This window comes from Sander lucioperca, chromosome 3, assembly GCF_008315115.2.
Source record: "Sander lucioperca isolate FBNREF2018 chromosome 3, SLUC_FBN_1.2, whole genome shotgun sequence".
NCBI lineage: Eukaryota > Metazoa > Chordata > Actinopteri > Perciformes > Percidae > Sander > Sander lucioperca.
In genome coordinates, this window is record NC_050175.1 from 17,408,133 (window position 1) to 17,423,519 (window position 15,387).

At 40.2% G+C, this 15,387-nt stretch overlaps 1 long non-coding RNA gene across 1 annotated transcript in view; it reads right to left on the bottom strand.

The window, feature by feature from the left end:
- LOC118494789 overlaps positions 1 to 14,460 on the bottom strand; it is a 15,409-nt gene extending 949 nt beyond the window's left edge. Inside the window, exons 1-2 of the long non-coding RNA XR_004896979.1 lie at positions 14,450 to 14,460; positions 11,962 to 11,964 (exon numbers count right to left, since the gene is read on the bottom strand). This is a non-coding gene — a long non-coding RNA (uncharacterized LOC118494789). The remainder of the gene's footprint in view (positions 1 to 11,961; positions 11,965 to 14,449) is intronic.
- Between the last annotated feature and the right edge of the window lie 927 nt (positions 14,461 to 15,387).

The window sequence follows — 15,387 nt, forward strand, 5'->3', positions numbered from 1 at the left end:
CATTGTAAAAAAAAAACGTGTTTTAATATCATTAGAAGACACCAGAAATAAGATATACATATGGTCTTGTTTGTGGTCTAGTCAACCACTTTTTTTCCTGCTTTCAGGTAGGTTTGTGTGTGTCTGTGAGAGAGACAGAAGAAAAAATATGGAGCAAAACAAAAAAAACGCTTTATCTCTGCAATGTCAGATTTTTGTCTGTATTGGCTGTGCTAGCAGAGCTTGGCAGCCCTAGCATTGCAGTGAAGACCAACTCTTTCAGGTTAGCTATTCCATTTATTGTAGCCCTGAGCAATGGACAAACACACACACACACACACACACACACACTCACACAGTGTAAATCCTGCAACCTTGTACCTACCACTCTCCCCCCCCACACACACACACACACACACACACACACACACACACACACACACACATGTGAGTTATCTTTGCTTTGCCCTCAAGAGCACTATCAGTCAAAATGTAATTCAGTCAAAACTTGATATACTAGTGTGTGTTTGTTTGTGTGTATAATGTACGTATCAGTGTGTGTCCGTGTGTGTGTATGTGGGTGGGTGGGTGGGTGATATAATGGCAGGCCAAAGGGGGCAGAGAGAAATAGAGGGAGTCGAAACTCAAAGGTATTCTTTAGCTTTTATTACCATGCTATTGCCAAGGGCAGATAGAGAAGATAGATGGAAAGAAGAGAAAGATAACCAGTGAACAACAGAAGAAGAGGGAGAATGAGACAGTAATCTCTTTTTCCTTTCGGCTTGAGAACTACTGCTCTTTGGCCAACACTTTTGCGTGTGTGTGTGTTTGTGCAAATACAGCTAAATGTGCTTGTGTTGTGTATATTGAAAGTAGCCTCTTACAGAACCAGATTTCTGTGCATTGATTATTTTTTATTATTTTGAACTAGCAGCCTAGAACAATCTAAAATTGTGTTGGGTTGCTCCATGGCGCGAAAGGAATATCATTGCTTTACAACAAAAACAGAGAGAGGGCACCATTGTTCCAGCAGACATGGCCCTTGATATTTTTTGCAGTGGTGGAGCAATGGAAATACTGATGGTTCCTTGCACGAAAGCCCTGCTCTGATTCCCAAACACAGACTGAGTGATGGAGGACCACAGTCAATATTGCATGCAGAGTGATGATGACCACCTCATCCACCAAAATGTCAAGGCTTGCTGCTGATTTTCTGATCCAGACAGGGCTTCATGAGACTTTTGCCTCTCCCTCACTGTCAGTGCATGTTGTTTACCAAATGGTTATAAGCCTAATGAACTAAAATAAAGCTTTGCCATTGCTAATTTAACCGGACACTTAGGCTGCCTTTTTGTCATCTTGTTTACTAGATTGTGTTGAGACTGTCTGAAAGAAACCCCAAACATGAACTCACCATGTGAACTCTACAGGCACTACAACTATGCCGACAATGCACTTTTGAATCCAGCAGCAACTGCTCCCTCTGGAGTCATAATGTTCATTTTAGGTGGTTATAGCAGTAAATGTAGTGATAAAGAAATAAAACAGAAAACAGGGTTCCTAAGATACTTGTGTGTTGTATGTTGGGTGAAGGGGCCTCATGGGAGGACCACAGAGGACCTGCAGCCACGAAGATCTGAAGGTCTACTGTGCCTAAACACAGTGAATAAAATACTGACGATTGGTTTTGGCCTTATGAATATATGTTTGTTGTGCTGAAATGTAAATGTTCTAAGGCCTACAATGCAATGTGCACATCTGACACTGTAAATATCACAAATACAGGTATTTTCAGTACCTACACTACATATGTTTCTTCACTTGTCAGGCAGAAAATGAAACCCATCTTTCAAAAACCTGTTGTCACTATGTGGCTGACTCAGAAGCTCAGCAAGTGATGTGGACCTCCTTTGAGGACACTCAACCTCCAGGAGCTGAAATAAGGATGAACCAGCAGGACTTTTCTCCCCACAACATACTCTCTGCCTTCCATAGTCTGAATTTCCCTGTCCTCATTCTCGTGACCATAGTGGCAGCGTTGCCCTAGAAAATTTGTTTCATTCATAAGTGTTAATTAAGAAATTTCCCTGTTCCTTTTGGGGACTTTTTTCTAATTTCAGTTGCAAATTTCCAGGCTACATTTTGTATTTGTATTTCTTCTTCTCAACTTAGTTAGGGGTTGATTTAACACAGGCCTCTACAAACCACATCACTTCTGACAGGTCAGTGCGGTGCCATGTGCAGTGTGGGGCATCTGTGGATCAGAAGGTAGGTCACATTGTCTCTGTGACTGCCGCTGCTCTCGACATCTGCTCCATACCAGAGCTGAAGGAGACCATCTGTCTGCAGCTGAAAATGCAGAACCGAAGAATCAACAGAGCTTTTAATTTCTGCTTAACATCTGAGAAGTTCAGTCAGACACACAGAATAATTGACCGTTTGTAGCATATAGTGATACAATTAGATCCCCCAAAAAGCTGATCTTATTCCAACTAATAGTTGGAATAAGATCAGCTCTTTGGGGGAGCAACAAGGTTTCTTATATGGCATATAAGCAAAGATTGTGAACGGTGGAGGGAGGTTTTGGCAGCAAACATATCTGGCATGAATGTATCAGCAGGGTAATAGTGAGAAAAATAAATGCACTGTACACCTGCATGACTATGATTAGACGTCAGTTAGCTAGTAACCACAAAGCTAGTGAATGAGCCAATGATTGTAAAGCATGAATGAAATGGCTAATGTCAATCGGATAATACAAGCACTAACGCTGGTGTGCTTTCAAGTTGTTGATGTTGGGCTTCGTATTTGTGGTCTTTGTGATTTCAGTTGTTGAAGAGCGACTTAAAGGTCCAATATGTAATACTGACAGCTAGCGTTTAAAATGGTTACTGCAGTCCGAATTCAAAATACTGAAAATAGTCGTCTCCCCCAGCCCCTCCTCCCCAGCGTCGAAATTCATGGGAGTTGCCAGATTGAGAACGCTAAACGTCACACAATGTCAATGTTAGCTTGATGCTAGTCTCATTTTGCCAGACATTAGGTTCTCCACAGCGCAGTGGAGTTGCTACATGCTGCTACAGTAATACCAAACCCTAATTTTCTAACAAAAACAACATTGAAGACAAATGTCTTTAACCTAAACTACTACTACTATTCTGACACAGTATATCAGAATTACAGGAGGGGGGACCAGACGTATCTGCCAGAGGAAATACAACATGAGCTGGCTCCCAGGCTAGTGAAGGAGAGCAGGTTGCTTAAATGGGATGATGTCATCAGACTGTCCAATGGCGAGGCAGCATCCATTCAAACAGACCAATCATGGGGCCACCACCTGTTGCTCATCCCCCTTACACATGAGAAAGAGAGAGATCTATCAAATCAAACATCAACAAATATTACCCAGGATCATAACATTAGTCAATCTTAGAACATGTGGAAGGGAATTAACAAAGAGTGTTTGTTCCCTGCTGGTGTGGTTTTCCCAATTAGCTTCATCTGTCGTGGTGGATCCGTGGTTATAACTTAGGTTATCTACACTGCTAATTAAGACTTCTCAAGCATTGTGTGCCATCAACATCAAACACAGTCTGTCTCATTGTTTCCCCCCCCACATCTTTTAGATATGGAAGAGGGTGTCTCCTGTCTTTGTGTTTAACAGACTAGTAATTAACTAGTCGTCTCTTATCTCTTTGTGTTACTGAGTTGTCAAAAAAAGCTATGAGTCACAGACACAGTGAGAGAAAGTTGGAAGGAGATGCAGGAAGATACTGTTTCATATGGGGACATGGGAAACTGTTTTTATTAATACTTTAAAGGGGCCTCTGTGAGTCTCTTGTCACTTCATGTTGACGGAGACATGAAAATGTGTCTGAACACATGAGTCATACAGTTAAGTACTTGAGGAAAAGAGAGAGAGTATTAGTTGATGAGAGATTGCATTTAAACTGTGTATTGTTGCATGTGTCATTGTCGTGTGTTGTCTCGGTTCTTTAGCGCTGTTCTTGCCTCACCATTACTTCAAATTCATTTTAATTTCATTGCTTTTTTTGGCAATGCAACACTGATTGCAAGGAAACAGGAAAAAACAAAGAGAACACAGCGAGAAAGACAGAATAAAGGCATAGAGTGGACGAGGAGAGGCAGAGGGCAGAAATGAGCGACAGCAGGAAGAATGGAAACAGAGAGATGAGTGGGATTCAGATGAGAGAGAGAGAGAGACTGTGGAAAGAAGGAAAATGAGAGGGAGAAATTGAATGGTATATCAGATGAGTGGGCCATTAGTCACTGCCTTCTTGCTTCTTGCTGTGACTGTGTTTCCATGGCGATATTAGCATATCAGACATTAACCCCGCCTCCACAGCCCTCAGTGTCTTGTTAACCAATTAACTTCTGAGTTAGCAAGGACGAAACCAGAGAGAACAGAAACTGAATATAAAAGTCAATCACCATGGTAACAAAATCAGGTCCAACACCTTCACCACATTAAGAGTTAAGCTCCTAAATAACAGTTTATATTTAATAGGTGTGACTAAACAAAACGCTGGCATGAAAGGAACATTCATAATGTAATATTACTAAAGTTGTTACTTAACTTAGAAATTATGTAATGTACTCTTCTAAACTGGATGTTAACAATTTTAGAGTGGATGAAAGGTGATCAATAAACACAAAATCTAATTAAAGCTGCAAGCAGCGATGGACGGGCCCTCGCTCCTCTGCGCGCATCGGGGTTACAGGCGTTTACCGCTCCTTGCGACCGTGCATTTGCGTGGCACTCAGACACCGCAAATCGTCATCAATGAAAAGGGAACTCCCTGCTGAGTTCAACGATACCTCACACAAGACTCTACGTCATAGGGTTCATTAGCTGTGAAAGGGGGCGTGGCCAAAGTATAGGGGGCGGGCCAAACCTTTACCAATAAAAATGGAAGTCTCTGCTGAGTTCATTGATACCTCACATAAGACTCTACCTTAACTGGGTCACCATTTATGAAAGGGGGCGTGGCATTAAGCATTGGGGGGGCGGGCCAAACTATGACCAATGAAGAAGGAACTCTCTGCTGAGTTCAATGACACCTCACACAAGAATCCTCTTGGGATGTTGGGATGGTACAGACCAAATTTGAAGTCCATCGGATGAAATCTCTAGGAGGAGTTCGTTAAAGTATAGCACCTTGACTTTTAGGCCTACTTCCTGTTGCCACTAGGGGGCGCTATGACTTTAAGTAAATATCGGCCTTTATTTGTCCTCAGGGTTGGACTCTTATGGATCCTGAAAAGTTTCGAGCCAATCGGACAATGTACACTCGAGTTACACCCTCTTCCTGTTTTGGCAGCGAAACGCACAAAATGGCCGCCCCGCCACGGCCACGCCCTATGACGAAAAGTTTTTCTTTTAACAACTTTTCATCTTTAATGTCTTAAGATGGCACAGACCAAATTTGAAGTTGATCGGATGAAATCTCTAGGAGGAGTTCGTTAAAGTACGACATGTGGAAATGGCCAAAATCGCACTAATTTCGAACTTTGAATTAAAAATGGCGGACTTCCTGTTGGGTTTAGGGTATGGTTCTAATGACGTTTTTTGTACGTCTTGACATGAGTCAACGATAAACGCACTGCAGGGGCTCAATTTTTTTAACTTTGTAGGGGGCGCTAGAGAGCCATTATTGGGCACCTATTCCCGAAACCCTTAAAATACGTAAAGTTTCAGCAGACTTCAGCAGGTGAGTTTTTGAATATGTTAAGCCCCTCAAAAAGCCAATTTACTTGCAGAAAATAATAATAATTCCTTCAGTTTCAATAGGGCCTTCGCCGCTGTTGGCGCTCGGGCCCTAATAAAATTAGCATCAGTGCATACAGTTATGATAAGGTAAACATTCTTACCACAAGGTCCATTTCGTAGCTGTTCTAGACTAGATTATTACATAATCGTCATCAGTACATGGAGATGATGCAGTAAGAAAAACGTAAGAGCAAAGAATAACATGAGGTGCAACATCTATAACATTCAAAAGACTCACAACTCTTACATTTTTTTAAGACTTCAGCTAATGTAACTTTTTTTTAAATTGCATCTTATAATTGTTTTATTCTGCTATGAAATTACAAAAATTACTTGCAGCCCTTTTATTTAGGGATGCACCGAATCCAGATTTTTGGGGTTCGGCCGAGTACCGAATCCACTGGTTAAGATTCTGCCAAATCCGAAACCGAATACTGAATCCTACTCCCATCCTCAGTCCATTAACACAGTAAACACATTAATGAAGTAAACAACGTCCACAGCCTCTAAAATAGTTAAATGTAACAACTTAATGTTGAATTCACTCGCTCTTTTCACATCGTAGGAAAACACATCGCTATCGCCAGCTGAGTGACAATTTTGTTTGGCAAATTTTCGCTAACCAGTGAATGATGAAGGCATGTTGGGTGGGTGTAATTAGAAAGCTAACGTTAGCTACGAGCAGCAACCGGCCGTTCGGTCGCTCCGCTCCCACTGTAGGGAGACTCATTTGCCGAGAGAACGGCTGACAGCCCGCGAGAGGCACTGTCTGGTTAACACAAGTTTTTAGCTGTGACTGTCCTTCCTTTGCCGTACCTGAAGTTGCTGCATTTTGGCTGCTGTCTGTAGAGTCCTTCATGCACAACTCGTATTCTTTCGGATGTTTCATACGCAAATGTTTTAACAGCGGCGATGTTGTGTATTGTTAAGGGTCCTTGCCACCACGAGACAAATCGGCATTGCAAATTGAACATGTAGCTCGACTTGAATCACCTTCTTTTGACTGAAAGTACTGCCAAACAACACTTTTTCTGCTCACAAGTTCCATTTTCACTTTCTCACAGCCTACTGCATTGAACGGTCCACCTACGTAAACACCTTCCCGTAATCAATGTCGGCGTCATTACGTCGACCAGCGTAGCGCGTGTATAGTGCAAGCGTAGGGTTCAGTTCGGTGGAAAAACATTCTAAGGTTCGGCAGAAACCGAACCCCGTCAAAAAGCCCAATATTCAGCCGAATCCAAACCCGAATCCTGGATTCGATGCATCCCTACTTTTATTTAATCCCTTGATATTTTAACATTATCACTACTCAGCTTTCTAAAGATATTGGATGCCCTGTGACCTGAATAGCTTCAGTACTGTGGCCTCGTGCTTTAATACAGGATTACACACTATAGATACAAAGAGCAAGCCTCAAGATACAGTGGTTGAGTACGAACTGGAGGGTTACAGTGCAATCTCTAGGCCTAACAGATCTCTGGTCTCTGTGTGATAGGGCCGGTTGGTGGTTGCCTGTTAGTGCCCTTGAACAAGGCACTGAATCACAAACTAGTCTGATGACACTGCACTGACTGCCAGCCCTTTGCTCTCTCCCTTCTAAAGAAAAGTTTGTGAAAGGACGATGTATTCTGCAATGAAAGGTGTCTGCTCACAAAACAATTCTGAAGTGCCCTTGAACGAGGCACTGAATTCCAAATTCCTCCAGGGGTGTTGCATCACTGCCAACTCTGTGTTCTATGAAGAAATATGGTGTGCATATAGGAAGGGTACTGTATGCATAATTTGGCATTCAAGGTACCATGCCATGAAGAGGAAAGCCCTGATTCAGAGGTTTACCTTAACACTGTAGGAATCAAATTTACAAGGATTCTTTTAAAATAATTACCATTTACAGTATGGCAATTCTGTGTTTGTGTGCAAGGCAGGTGTATTTGTCTTATCTTTCAACAACAAAAAAACAATTCACAGCACTTTACATAAGACACAAAAGGCATTGAGAAAACAAACATAAGGTAATATAAAAAGACAAAGATAAAATGGCACAATTAAATAGGATTTGAGGAAGTAAAATCTAAGATAAAAATATGTTAAAATAAAATTGAACAGATACAAAAAAGAAGAAGAAGAATTACATTGAAAGATATATATATATATATATATATATATATATAAATAGCCCAAAATGTTATTCAATAAAAGGCAGTGGCAGACAGAAAAGTATTTAGCCTTGATTTAAAAGAACTGAGAGTTGGAGAAGACCTCAGGTATTTTGGGAGTTTGTCCCAGATATCTGGTGCACAAAAACTGAATTCTGCTTCTCCATGTTTAGTTTTGTCTCTGGGCTCAGTAAGCAGCTCTGTCCCAGGCATACCGAGAGGTCTGGAGGGTTCATAAGGGAGCAGCAGATCAGAAATGTATTGTATTTAAGAAGAATCTTGACACAATTAATTGACACACAGGAAGCCAGTGTAAACATCTGAGAACTGAGCAGATGTCTGATTGACTTTTTAGAGAGACCTGTGAAGACAATGTTACAGTTGTTGCAACTACTGAACATTAATACAAGTTTTTCTAAATCCTAATGAAACCTCTGATTCTTGACATATTCTTAGAGTTATAGGCTGATGTCTTAATGTGGCTATTGAAATTTAGGTCTGAGTCCATAACTACACCAAGTTTCTGACTTGGTTTGTGGTATTTAACGTTAGCGACTGAAGCTGAGCGCTGACATTTAATCTTCTTCTTCTCAATGTCTTTAGTTTTGTCCAATGCATTTACTCAATGCTTTTATAGGACAATAGTCCCCTGGTGATATCTTTATATACATTTGTGGGTTGTCTACATTTTTATGGTTAATTTTGTTGTTTTCCATGATCTGAGCTAGTGGGAGCATGTAGATGTTAAACAGAAGAGACCCGAGAATGGAGCCATGGGGAACTTCACATGTAATTTTTGTGCAATTAGATGTGTAATTATCAATCGACACATAATAGCCCCTATGATTCAAATAGGATTTATAACAGTTTATCAGTGTGTCATCTCACGGCAGTTCGTGAAATGGTCACGTTATTTAATTATTGATTTGTGTACACGGACACTTTTATCTTGTCTTTTTTCGTGGTGGTCAGCACATTTTTTAAACTGATGTATTTCAATGGGAAGCATCTTTCGTGATCATAGCACGACTACAGTAGCGACTAGTATGAAATGCCGAAAATCCGCGCAGGGAGGGTGGATGGGTCAAACAACACAGGACTTTCACCGTGTCCCGCGTGTGACGATACCTTTCCCAATTGTTCTTTTCCTAAACACAACTGTCCCGTTGTTGTTGTTGTCCCGCGTCCCCCAGAGGCTGCGGCCGTCTCCCGCGTGTTTCCTTTCCCCGTTCTTCTTTTCCTAAACCAGAAAGTCCAAGTCTGTCTGTGGAGCAGTCGAAAACCACATCAAAACAATTGTTGAAGGCCAAGTAGGTGTTCAGTTGTTGAAAAACATCCTTTTCAATGATTTTACTTAAAATGTAAGGCTTGATGTGGGCCTATAATTGTTTATTAGTGAGTTTAATAACGGCAGTTTTCAGGCCCTTTGGGAAATAGCTTGACAGAAGGGAAGTGTTGTCTATTTGTAGAAGATCTGATGCCAGTTAAAACATTTTTTTAACTCCCTGTAGGGAGTATATCAAAGCAGCAAGTAGAGGATTTCAAATTGTGCACAATTTCTTCCAAGGTTTTATAGTTGATGGGGTTTTTAGTGGTCGCAATACAGACCCTATACCTGACATGGAGGAACTGACAGCTTGTCTAACTATCTGAATTTTGTCACTGAAGAAGCAGGCAAATTCACACACGCACGCACGCACGCACACACACAGCTACATTAATGACAGGACACAAAGATCAGAGAGCAGGATTTCAACTGTAGTCAGTTACCATAGCAACAGAAAAGAATGACCGGACACCTGTCACCATAGGAACCCATAGCTAGAGAGGGAGCGATAGACAGAAAGACAGACAGAGAAAGAAGGACAGAGAGAGAGATGTAAACAGAAGACAGAAACAGAGATACTGTAGGGAGATGGAAATAGAAAAAGTAAGCAAGAGAGAAAAAGCAAGACATAATCAAAGTCACGAAGACAGAGAAGGAGGAGGAGGGAGAAATGAGACAGCTCAGAGAGCCATGACTGTATCCACTGTTCCCCACATACAACAAAGCAACATATTAGTAACAAATGCATGTGCAGCTCACACGTCAGCACAATAAATAATATGCCAGGTTAAAAGTTATAAACTTGTAACTTTATTCCCCACAAAAGAACTGCACACTGTTGTGGTTGTGTTCTCCAGCGAGATTATGCAAAAGATGTTTCTCCCTCTCTCAAGGTCAGCACAATGGTAGCATTACTCACAGGACATTCCTGCTTGGTCAGTGTTTTAAAAACAGTGACCTTTGAATTACAGCATTGAGGCTAGCCCTTCCCGAGTAAAGCTACAGTAAACTATGTAGGGGGCTCAGCTGTTCCTGTTGGCCCGGGTAGAGAGGTCCAACGCTAAAGGACCCGCTGCAGGCTGCATCCAGCTTTGCTTGTCACTTTTGTACTTCTTATTCATGGCTATTTGTCCATTGATAAAAGAACTCCTTAAAAAACTTTCATGCATGAATTTTCTAACTTTTTAATGGATGAAATAAATTAAAGGAGTAGTACTTACTGGCAGCTGTTTATAGTTATTTGCAGCCTTTTTAAAAATTCATAATGGCCTGTTGCCTGATGTCATAATGTATAGTTGGATACTTGTGCCTACTTAGCATTAAGCAGCCCCCCCCCACACACACACACACACACACACACACAATTTTGCCAGCTGCATCCACTTGTAGGCACAACATCCTTATGTGATTTGCATGATCATTTTTGTCCGAGCTCTGGGAGAAAATTATAGTAACTTCATAAAAGTTTTCTCTAACACAGTGAGTGCCATGAGCCTATGATCATTCAGTGTAATCAATACCTAGTCCTCTTCTGCTACTGTGTGGCAATCTGGATAAAATAGTGCTTTTGTCCACTTTTATGATCTTTATTATGGAGATTTTATTAGCCATAATGGTGGTATAGAAGTAAAGAGACATTAAGACATAGATAGAGACAGAGATAGAGTCAGAGACACACAGGAAGTGAGAGAAGGAGGAAGGAACAGAGCGTAACAATTGCTAGGGAGGAGGCAACCAAAGGAAGCAAAAAAAAGAATAGGCAGCCGAAAGACTGAGAAAGGGCAAGTGGAGACAAAGACAGACAAAGAAAAGATGGTGTGAATGTGTGTGTCACAGAGATTTGTGCTAGCTTAGTTCTTATTCCAATCACACACACCGCCTAATGAGCTAATGGGCCTGACATCCAGACAGACACACACAGAGTGAGGGACAGAGAGAGAGGCGGGCGGATGGATGGAAAGTCACTAAGCTAGTCAGCCAGTCAGTCAGCCAGCTATTCATCCATTCAGACGGTCAGTCAGCTAGTCAACCTATTAGCCCCTCGTTCCACAAAGAGGTTTGTATGACTGCCGCAGATAAGACATTCACAATATTCCTGTGGCATTATGTGAAAAACCTACTCTTTTCTTTCCTTGACCCACTCATTTCTGTTCTTCTTTCAGTCCTTCATCTCTCTTTACCAACACACAAGCAGGGAAACACATCAGCTGAAAATGTGTCTGTGAATGTTGTGACTCACAAAGAAACAGAAACTCTGATTATGCTCCTTAAAGTGCTGCATGCTGTAGCACCCCCAGCAGTGTCAAGATTAGGGGGTATTTGATAAAAAGTCCTTTTACAGATTTGTCAAATAAATATCTAGTCACCAGTGTCCTGTGACAAGCTGAGTAAGACCTACAGCAATCAGTGACAGCTTCATGATAAGTGCTTCCTGTGGTGCCAAGTTCTGGCTCTCCCGACAATTATCTACAGTATAGTCAAATCACTAAAATAATTATAAATTTGGCCTTGGATAGGAAATATTGAAATTAAATTACTGAAATGCAAAATAAAGATACAAAGTTAGCTTTCCTCTAGTAATGCAGACAATTGCTGATTGCTTTGGTCTTAAACAAAATGGTTTCATTATTGTTATCATCATTATTCTCTAATTATCCTTCCAATTATAATCATAGCTTTTCCCTGGCTACCCTGTTCTCTTTTACTTTCTTTTTCCTTCTCTCTGTGTTTCGGTCTTTTTGCCGCTGTAGTCTGTTCGTGTTTGGAATACGCTGTCGTGATTTTTCAGACTGCTCTCATTTGCTTCATTAAATAATTTTCCAGGTTTAAGCCATTTCCAGAGGGCATCTGTATTACAAGAGCAGGTCAGCAATTTCATTGTGCCCATGTACATTGGTAATGTCAATCACTCCTCACAATGCTAAAGTGATTTACTATGGCCCTGGGTTAACCACAGTAACATATTAAACACCCAGAGTACAGAAAAAAAAATCAGGTAAAACCCATTCCAAGTGACTCAATGACTTTTGTAAACCACTGTTTACATGAGTCTTATAATCTAGGTAGATAAATGCACCAATCATCAGCTGACTTAACTGGATACAATTAAATTCATCCACAGATTTTACCCAGAATACAGTAGGTGTTTTAATTCATAGCAGGAGCAGCCAGAGAAGATCAGTCATATGTTCACTTCTGATGTTCAAACTGCTGAGGTCCTCAGTTAGTAATCAGTAATCTTCAGACCTCCCATGGTAATAATGTCGTCCACAGAGAGCTCTAAGATGTATGCATCTATTCAGACACTGCCCATTTATCCTGTTTGGAACTTCATCATCGTGTTGTTTAAAGCCTCATGTTGCTTTGAAACACATGGTGATTGTCAGACTCCTTAAAACAGATTAATGCTGCTAATTAGCATTCAGTCCTCTGTGTAGATGCCTTTGTAATTGTGACTTGACAGCTTAGGATCTTTTCTTAAGTTTTTATTTTTATCAAAATAATTCAGGGAATCTATCTGTGCGAAAATTAAATTATGGTTAAAGATAATAATAGGATTCTAAAAATACCCTTTAAAAACACACTTTTTTTTAATTAGAGTAACATTAACAGCAGCTCCTTTTCATTTTTCTCCTTCATTTTCTATAACCATACCACCATTTTTTAGCTGTTACAAGAGGACACTAAACTTCTTGTTAAGAAAGGACACAACAAATTGTCGATGCGTACGGACATATAAAAGCCTTGTGAAACTTGGTTTAAACCAATCTCCTATATGTCCCCTAGATTTTGATAATCTGTGTAAGCCAGAAATGCAGATCCTTACAAATAGTTCAGTCACACTTTTTTGAAAATCTGCTTTTTGTCAGCTAACATCTATACTAACTATTCACAATTTGTTCCCTGTGATGTTTCCATTATTTTCCGTCTTTTTCATATGTACAGCAATGCATGCTTGTTTATTTATGTGTGTGCATGTGTGTGCTTACACTCATGAACTGACAAGCCCAACTGTTGTGAAATTTACATCTGGACCAGTGTTCATTATTGCTGATGGTTCTGTTTGGGAAGCTGAGAGAGAGAGAGAGAGAGAGAGAGAGAGAGAGAGAGAGACAACAGCAGCATCAATCACCTTGTCAATGAGCATCCACCACTTAAGTACTTGTGTGTGTCTGTCTGTCTGTCTGTCTGTCTGTGTGGATGGCTGCATTTAGTTATTAGACATCTGTGTGATCAACTACTACTCTGTCGCACACATAGAGTAGATTTTGTTTTTTTTCCTGTAAGAGAACTTTATTAGACACTTGCTGATCTATTAAACCCCGGGTGGAGTGGCTGCAGTTACTGTAGCAGCGCTGTAGCCTGAAAACTGAAACCTTCAGCAGTTTCTGCACCAACATGCACAGAAAAACAGCAAGTTTTTGCAGCTCAACAGCAACTAGGTGCAACAGATGATGGACTGTATGGTATAGTGCACTGTCAGTGGGAGATGTTTACAGTTATTTTCTTAAAGCAACAAGATGTGTTTCATGATGGAGGGCTAGCAAAAACAACAGAAGGCTGTTTATTCATTTATTTTTGTGACAAACATCAGCGTTGGTAGGGGGCCTACACAAATCACAGTCCAAATGTTTCTCTGCTGGATATGTTTTTTTGGATTCTCTGACCCCCTGTGGTTCCTCAGTATCTGTCCCAGTTTGTGTTTGTGGTTTCCAGGGCTATGCTAGAAGAAATCTAAATGCCCACAAAAGAACATCTTGGAAAAAATGAATGTGCCTGACTTGTGAAAGGGGTAAATGAGGACAGTGGTGGATTCCTATATGTGTACTGTGAATTAGTTACAGCTGAAACTAATGTCTATGTAAGGCTGGGGTATCGTTTAAAATGTTTTGCTACTTGTGCTGATGTAATACCTTAGTTTTGGTAGTGGAACCAAAACAGTCTTGTATTGCATACCTTACTTTGAGAAATACAAACATGTTTTCCTACAAAACCCTTGTTGTTTATTTAACAGAAGAAGCCAAAGTTCTCAAATGTTAAATGTTTTCTAAACGCAAGAAGCTATAGAAGAACTTTTCCCAAATAAAACCGGCAACATTATGATTTAAATCACAAACTATCAATTCAATTAAATTTCATTTTATTGTCATTGAGCATGTTAGACACATGAAGAATGGAATTCGCTCTCAGGACCAGCAATATGACAGTGGCAGTAATTCATTAGCCTATGATTAAAAAAATTGAATAAATAGGATAAGAAATCAAATCAGTTCTTTAAAAACAATCAAAGTGACAAGTATTTCAGTCCATATTAAAAAAAATTGAAATAATAGGATAAGAAATAAAATCAGTTCTTTAAAAACAATCAAAGTGATAAGTATTTCAGGGCATCAGCAGTCCATAAAATGCATCAGCGGTCCATAAGGTAAAGTTTTTTCCATTTCTCATTTTCACTGTCTTTCAGTTCATACTGATTAATTGCAAAGTGTGTTTAAGATGTTTGGAAAGCAAAGTGCAGGTTATGTAACATTTCAACACCAAAATGAGACATGTTTTTGAAAAGGTAACGGTTTTAATGTAAACAACCAAAACACATTTCTGTTGCAAATCTGCCAGACAGAATGTTTTCGCAAACCATGAGAAAAGCCTGCACAGCATTTCATACAATTTGACTTGGTATTTACCAGCGAGGAACACAAACACAATCATTGAAAAAAACACTGTAAATACATGAAGCTTGGTTTCATTCACTTTTCTTTGTTACTTCCTCTGTCTTTCTCCTCCCCCACAATGTATTTATCCTCCTCTGCCTCTATTTCTCCCTCAACCTTTTTCCCTCTCTTCCTGTAAGTACTACTACAGCAAATGATTCAGTCACTTGGAAAGCTTGCATGGTGTTTCACAGTGAATATTGGCTCAGTAATTTAGTGAGTCTAGTCAATGCTCAGAGCATATGGAAGATATTGATAAATAACATACTATTCTCCAACCCCTCCTACATATAATGCTTTGCTATGCTCTCTAAAACAATGACTGGAAAGTCTATGCACACACACACACACACACACACACACACACACACTTGCACATCCACAGACATTTCTCAACGTCCCTTTGTTTGCTTTTTTATC